Genomic DNA, 8,232 nt, shown 5'->3' with positions numbered 1-8,232 from the left:
ATAGAATGACATGTGGTGTTCTTTCCCCTTTTTTTTTTAATTTTTAAGGGTAAATTACATAAATATATCTTATGGTTAAACGTGATTTGAGTTTGCCCTTGAAATTTAAAAAGTGACACTTAACCACCTCGAGATGTAAATCTATGTCATTCTGTTAGCATTCTTTAGATGCCGTCTATCATAAAATAGCAAGAATACCCTTACTTTTGACAGAATCGATTGAATTGTGAATTTTGGAAATAAAAGCTACTTTATTAAGAGACGATGGATTGTTGAGAAGAAGATGAACTTCAGGGGGATTGGATTTCGCTCTAGTTGTATGCATCATAGAGAATCGATTGAAGAACATTGACTCGGATGATGATTTCACTTTGTTATTTCTCAATTCCGTCATCGAACCAGATTACAAAAGTTCACAAATCAACACTAAAATTCAAATTTTTTTTTCTTTTTTTTTTCCTTATTTTGCAAAGAAAAATTCAATATTTTGCAAAGAAAAATTCAAGATTTTGACAAATGCGTATGTGTTTTTGTTAGGGTTCTTGTAGTTAATAATGATGATTATTGATCGAAGAATATTGACCCAGATGATGATTTCTCTTTGTTATTCGACCATCGACCCAGATCAAAAAAGCTCACAAATCAACAAGAAAATTCAAAATTTTTTCTTTTTTCTTTTACAAAGAAAAATTTAATATTTTAACAAAATAGATATGTGTTTTTGTTGGAATTCTTGTTGTTATTGATAATGATGATAATTTTTTATCAAAGAATATCAACCTAGATGTGATTTTGTCTTGTAATTTCCTAATTCAGCCATCGATCTATATAAAAAAAACTCACAAATCAACAAAAAAATTCAAACTTTTTTCTTTTCTTTTTCTTTTACAAAAAAAATTCAAGATTTTGACAAATAGGTATGTATTTTTGTTGGAATTCTTGTTGTTGTTGATGATGATAATGATTATTGATTGAAGAACATCGAACTAGATGATGATTTTGTCTTATTATTTTCTGATTCCACCATCGACCTAGATTAGAAAAGCTCACAAATCAACAAGAAAATATGAACTTTTTTCTTTTCTTTCTTCTTTTACAAAGAAAATTTTAAGATTTTGACAAATGGCTATGTATTTTTGTTAGAGTTGTTGTTGTTGTTGTTATTATTAATGATGATGATTATTGTTAAGTTTAACTTTAAAAAAGAGACAAAGGAAAGTCATTTTCATTGTTCCTTATTCCAGATAATCCTCACTTGCTGAAGAGTGTAAAGAAATATTCATACTTTCACTTTTTTTTTTTTTTTAAAGTTTGAATTTGAGAAATAACAAATAAAAAAAATATTTGGGGAAAAAGTTAGAGTTTATTTGATTAAGCGTTAACGACGTTAATAAAAAGTAATGGAATGACATTTAGAGTGGTTAAGTGTCACTTTTTAAATATTAAGAAACAAACTCAAATCGTTTTTAACCATTGAGTATATTTATGTTATTTATTCAAATTTTAAATTTTATAAGATTATATAAATATTTAATTTTTTGGCATTGTCGGTTGTTTAAATCTTTTAAAAATATTTAATTAATTTTCTTTAAAATTACCAAAAAAATAAAATTTTTTAATTTTTTATCCACTTATATCAAAATTTTTTCTTTTTTTAACTTTGTTTTAGATTTTAATTTTTTTTATAAGATATACTTATATTAAAGTTATGCTACTTATTTTTTAAAAATTTTTTATACGAACGAGTTCAAGTTACATTGAAAAAAAATTTTACACCTTTTTATTTTATTTTTTCTAATCATTAATTTTAATAAATTTAATGAATGAAATTAAACATTTTTTTTGTCTCTTTCATATTTTGGATTTATTAAAATCAATATTAAAAAAATATGTAAAATTTGTTAGTTTTGTAATGATTTAAATTGACTCTTCCCCTTTTTTATATATTTAATAAATGTTTTCTTGTCTTTACTTTTTGTCAAATAGATTTTTTTGTTCATATTTAACTTTAAAAAAAAAAAAAACCAAAAAATAAATATTTTTTAAAAATTTGTGCCTTTCGTGTGTGAAAACCATTTATTATCAAACTTACCTTTATTTTATTTTTTATCCTTTTTTTCCTTAAACATTTAATTCTTAACAACATATCAAAAATTTAAAATTTACATTTAATTCTTAATAACATATCGAAATTTAAAATTTTCAAAATTAAAAATTCAATAACTAATTTAAAGTGTTAATTTATTCAATTTATAACAACAAACGAAGAATTAAACCCAGCATCCAAACAAATTAAATAGGAAAATCACAAATAACCTGATAATAGCAAAAAAATTCGGTGCTAGTGGTCGAGGCTTTTGCCATAGGCCGTCGTCAATGCCGTCTAGAATGCCGCAATTTGAGTCGTAAAAGCTTATGCCACCAGCCCAGTTTTCCTTTTCCCTTCTCTTAACCGGCAATGTTTCAAAGCAGAACATTCATTCTTCGCAATATTATGATTCACAAAATAATTAAGAACTCAGAAGTTGGTATTATAAAGTTTTGACAAAATGCAATAAAATGATAATTTATTTAAACTCTGTCAAACTTCGTCCCCGAGCAAAACCATAGATATAATCATCACAGCACTGACCCAAAGCAATCGGAGGTCATATTGTCAAGGGATTTTTTTCCGAGTGGATAGTATTAATCCCCACAACTACCACATTACTATCACTCAAAAGATTCAGTTTGAAGGACCCATGGTACGCTTCAAGTAGAGGCAACTCATCTGTAATCAATACAAATTTAATCAGATTTTGTAATAAAAAAAAAGTGGAAATAAGCTCAAAACCCCGTATACATATTATCAAGAAAGAAATCAAACACACAAAGTCGATCAGATTGATTATCTAATAAAAAAGTCCATATATAAAATATCATGGAAGAATTAAAATTAAATGGAAGGGGTAACCAAGTAGACCAAACATACAAAAGCTACGAGAACTCACATTCTGCCAGTTCTTTTTTAACAGTGAGACGAGAAAGTTAACGCTCATGTGAACATTTTGGAAGATCTGCTTCTCTTCCATAGCTACATTCCCAACAGCAACTCCCATGCAGAGAACCTTCTTGGAACTTAACTGTTGCCTTGGTCTCATTCACTTTGGACTATAGGGATTCCTGGTGAGTAACATGGGTTGGGAATTTCCATGCATTTGTGCCCAAAAACAGCCAAGTAAGATCACAATTCAAAATCACAACTGACAAAATGCAAAAAGCACAAACTCTGTCTCCCTCACAACTGACAAAGGCAAAAAGCATAAATTCTGTCTCCCTGCAAATGCCTTAGGAAGTACAATATAAAAATTGCTGAAAACAGATAGAATACCAAAGCTCATATACAACACTTGCCTGCTTTGTTGAGACCAAGACCCAAGAGACGAGGGAGCTGATTGATAACAGATTCAGAAGCCAAAAAGGCATGATACTTCTTGGCAAGCTTTTTGACCAACTTCTTATTCTTGTTTAGCTTCTTCAATGCTTCCACATCCATATAATCCAAACCTATCTTTCTGCCTGCATTACAAATTAAATCATTTAAAACACTGCATAAATGGCCACTCAAACATTAAAAGTATATACTTCACATAACACACATCCTATACCTGAATAGGAAATAAAATATTCTTCAAAGCAATGTAAGCAAACAAAGTTTTTTCAACTAAGCAAGCAGCAAAATTACCTCCTCAACATGTTGAGCATCTACAAGCATGCAGATCTTCACCTTAGGACGATGAATGTGTGGCAGCTTCACAGAACCACTGAAACACTTGTCTTTTTGGGGATCATAATTTTTCAGCCCAATCGGAGTTCAATGGTCTCAGTAAACTTACGTTGTTTCTCCTCGGACTGAGCCACAATGGGTGAAATAGCTTCTCTAAGGGCATCACTCTGAAGCTTACTGTAAATAACAAAACACAAAATCTTTCAAGAAAGAAAACCATAACGAGCAGATAAGAAAAAAACCTCATGCTTCATAAATTAGTGCAATGAATGATTAATCTAGGCAACATAAACAACTCATAATCATAAAATTAGTACCGAAAAAACAACGTAGAGTTCAGGGTAATGCTTCAGACTAGAATATTTCAATCCTGAAAAATCAAATAGTTCCCCAACTACTAATGATATTCCAAATTCACAACTAGCAAATTTACAGTCAAAGAATAAATTTTCCAATATAAAAGAAATCAATTGTCACAAAACCAATCTCATCAATGAACCAAAAATCAAGTGTCGACTAAGAGTAGATTAATTACACCATTTTCCTACTTCACAGTTGAAAGTACCTGACAAATTATCTTACAAAACAAAAATAGGCCAATGGAGCCAAACTCCTCAAATTCAAGACCATTAAATAATAACACGATCAAAAGCCTCAGATATACATTAAAAAAAAATAAGTAAAGATAAAATGGACATAAAGAAAAACAATTAAAATTACCTCATCTCTGTTATTTCTACAAAAAAAATAATAAAATCTACCTGTAAAACAAAGTTTTTAAATCATCAAAAAGGGAAGAGTTGAAAAATTAAAGTTATATCTAAGAACAAATGGAGATACAGTAAAGGAGGGTTTAGCAAGAAAGAGAGGAGAGAGTAGCTACCATATAAATAGAAACCCTAGCCGCAGCGGTGATTTTGGTGGCCATGGAGAAACATATGAGAGGATCAGCGAAAGTAGTAAAACCTAACTCAAACTCATTCGCTCTGAGGCCCGCTTTGGTTGGCTAACAGTTTAATTTGTGAAATATTTTTTAAAAAATGATTTCATACAAAATTTATTACAAAATTTAAATTAATTGATGATAGATGTTAATGTAAAAATTAATAATATATAAAAATATTATGTACAATTAAAATTTGATTACTATGTATATTTGATAAAAATTTTATCAATATTTTTATTAAAATATTTGTTTAAAAAATATATCAAAATTTTATTTATTTTTTTTTAATTTTACACACTTATATATGTAATAAAATTTTTTAATTTATCAATTTTAACTTCTAATTTTAATTTTAATTTAATTATTTTTAATAAAATATTAAGAATTTTACCTAAACAATTTTATCTAACTTTTTTTCTATTTGATTTAGATTAGGCTAGTTTAAATTATTACTAAAGAGGTTTCACCCAAAAATGTATTATTATTTTATGATATGGCACATTCTTTAAATTGATATAGTTTTTTTTCAAATACTTTTGGTTAATTATTTTGAATTTTTGTATATAATATTATTGGGGTGACTTGATGCTTGTATTTAAAAAATTCATATTATTTAAAAGGATAATAAAAAAACCTTAGAAGCTGAACTATTGATAAAATTCTAAACTCTTAATTTCAATTATTAAAATTTAAATTTAAATATAAAAAAATAATTAAATTTATACTTTAAATTTAAAAAAATCTCTTTTTTATTATAATTTAAGGTAAATTACTCAAAATATATAACAAGAATTACTCTATCAATTAGAAGAGTTGTCTCTCTTCTTTCATTTTCTTTTTCCTTTTTTTTTTTTTTTTTCAAAAAGAGTAAGATTTCTAAGTAGCTATTTATTTTTGGAAGTGACAAACAGATTGCTCTAATAAATTAAGAAGATATTACCAGTTAAATTATAAGAATCAAGGAATAATAATTTACTAAATATGGTCTTTCAATTAAAAATTGTTTAAATATCCATGAAACAAGTAAATTAAAATTGATACTATTACGTTTTAATCATTTTTTTTTTTTAATTTTCAATCAAGTATGATTGTTTTATAACTTTTATATTTTGGTATTATTATTTTTAATTATTGAATTATATACTAAAATATTAGTATTTGGTCCAAAAAAATACTAAAAAACGAGTACTTTTTGTGACATTGAAAAATAAAATACTAAGTTTCTACCGAAAAAAAGCGATAAGTATATGACTTTATAAAAGTTTCCATAAAAAATTATTTGAAAATCATTTAATAAAATATACACTTCTTCTGTTTTATTTTTTTATCCTTTTTTTTTTTTTTTGAAATGTTCAAAAATTATATTATCTTTTTTTTTTTACATTTAAAACTTTTACTTTTATATATATTTTTTATTTTTAACATCTAAAAACTCAATTGTTTCTTGAGTGAAATACACTTGATAAAAAAATGTATTTATTTCCCTTTAGTTTGAAATAAGCTTTCTTACTTGGTAAAAAATAAAATTAATATTGTAATAAAAAATTCACTTTTTACCAAGAACAATATTTACAACTTGAAATAGGAAAGAAAAAAAAGTCATATACTTGTAGAAGGTAGTGCTATATTTTCAGTACCATTTTATATACAAACATATAGCTTTTTCAAGTTACAACAAGGGGGATTCAAACCCATGATTATTCCCAAATGACTTTCCTTGTTCATTGAAAAACTTGGATTCATCCATTAATTCAATGCTTGAATGATCAGCCGTTGTAATTCCAACCCTATTTTGATTATTGCTTTGTTCCAAAGAAATGGAATCCACCATTGTTATATCATGAATGCTGGACCTTTTCCTATCCTTTTTATTAACGGAGTTCAAGCGAAGAAAATACTTTTGGGCATGGCTTGCCACTTGAGTAGGCGTTCTTGAAACCACAGCGTTTCTTGATATGCTTCTCCAATCCCCTTTTCCATATTTCTGTAGTCCAATCAGGAAAAGTCTACCCAAAAAAAAAAAAAAAAACTACTAAACACTAAGTATCTTTTAATGTAATTAATTAAAATTAATGAATTCGAATTATATATTGAGTAGATTATATAATTTTAGATATAATATAAAAATAATACAAAAAATACATAAAAACAATATAATTAAAATTTTGATAAATATTGAATGAATATAACAAAAAATATATTTCATATTTAATATATCAATTTATATATATATTGTTAAATCTATGATTGAATAACACGTATGTTACTTAAATTTTTAAAAATTATAGATTCCAAAGGAGAAAGATTAATAATAGTTTGTTTATGTGAATTAATAAATAAAAATTAAAAAGTTAAAGAAAAATTATGAGTTTAAAAAATATATAAATAAATCGAATTATATCAATATACTAAGTAATAAAGATTAATTAAAAATATACTTATAAATTTGAGTTGACTAAGTAATTCGAACATATATATAAATAAATCGAATTATATCAATATACCAAGTAATAAAGATTAATTAATATGTATATATATATATATATATATATATATATAAAATTGAGTTTGCTAAATAATTCGAACCAGTGTTCTTCTTCAGTCCAAGAAACACCTTTCCGTCTCTCGCTTTCCCTTTCCTTCTCCTTTTCTTTCGATCTAAACCAAACCTCACTCCCAGCTGAATCGTTAACCCAACTCTCCGATTCCAACTCACCCTTGTAACTCGGCAACTCGACTCGTCCCAACTCAATCTCCATAACATCATACTCCAAATCGTCGTAATGTTTCTTAACCTCCATTGCAGACTTCCCAGGAACTTGGGCAGCGATTTTTTCCCATCGGTCGGGCGATTCCTCATCGTCTTGGAACATAACCAACGCTCGCTCAAACAGCTTGTCTTGGTGCCAAGACCAGGACGACGACGACGACGAAAAATCGTTGTTGGTTTGGATCATAACTAAGCTAAAGCTGTGTAATTTGGTTTGAGAAATTTGAGGTTGTTGGTATGATGGGATGAGGGTGTTTTATAAGATGGGATCTTTGATAGTTTTGTATTACGTTAACTTTCAGCTATCTCTGATTTAGAGACTTTGATGAGATCATATTAAACACGTTTTGCCACTATTTTTATTTCGCTTGTTGCCAACGTCGGTGGGAATATCTTTTTAATTTAATCAAGGTTCATTGTTTGTTACTACATCTGTTTACTTTTCAAATTATTTGTCTTTCACTGCTTTCATTTGATTCTTTTCAGTTTCCGTTTGTCATAAAGAAAGTAATGGTGGAAAGTTTTGAACCAATAAAATTGGCAGATAGTTGGAGAATGTTTTTAGCTTTTTTTTTTTTTTTTTTTTTTAAATAATCACTTTGAAAGTGGGTTTATAAACTAAACTTTACCCAACCCATTGATGGGATTCGCGCAAATGGATAAAATTAAAGATCTAAATAAAAAAGTACTCATATTTAAACTCCACAGTTATATAATTTGTAAATTTAAAAAATTCTCATAAAATAAGAT

The 8,232-nt window shown here is 27.0% G+C and overlaps 2 pseudogenes across 2 annotated transcripts; both read right to left on the bottom strand.

The window, feature by feature from the left end:
- Positions 1-2,199: 2,199 nt before the first annotated feature.
- LOC111285668 (large ribosomal subunit protein uL1x-like) lies at positions 2,200-4,642 on the bottom strand (annotated as a pseudogene). Its single transcript, XR_016342741.1, has 5 exons — positions 4,487-4,642; positions 3,725-3,943; positions 3,394-3,587; positions 2,991-3,191; positions 2,200-2,770 (listed from the first exon to the last, which is right to left on the bottom strand). The product of XR_016342741.1 is annotated as a large ribosomal subunit protein uL1x-like (transcript).
- A 1,646-nt stretch (positions 4,643-6,288) lies between these two features.
- Positions 6,289-7,891, bottom strand: LOC149518371 (transcription factor SRM1-like; annotated as a pseudogene). Its single transcript, XR_016342740.1, has 2 exons — positions 7,299-7,891; positions 6,289-6,718 (listed from the first exon to the last, which is right to left on the bottom strand). The product of XR_016342740.1 is annotated as a transcription factor SRM1-like (transcript).
- Positions 7,892-8,232: the final 341 nt, after the last annotated feature.

Source organism: Durio zibethinus, chromosome 6, assembly GCF_047325235.1.
Source record: "Durio zibethinus cultivar Kanyao isolate XHJ-2024 chromosome 6, ASM4732523v1, whole genome shotgun sequence".
NCBI lineage: Eukaryota > Viridiplantae > Streptophyta > Magnoliopsida > Malvales > Malvaceae > Durio > Durio zibethinus.
This window is presented reverse-complemented; position numbering and strand designations above follow the sequence as displayed.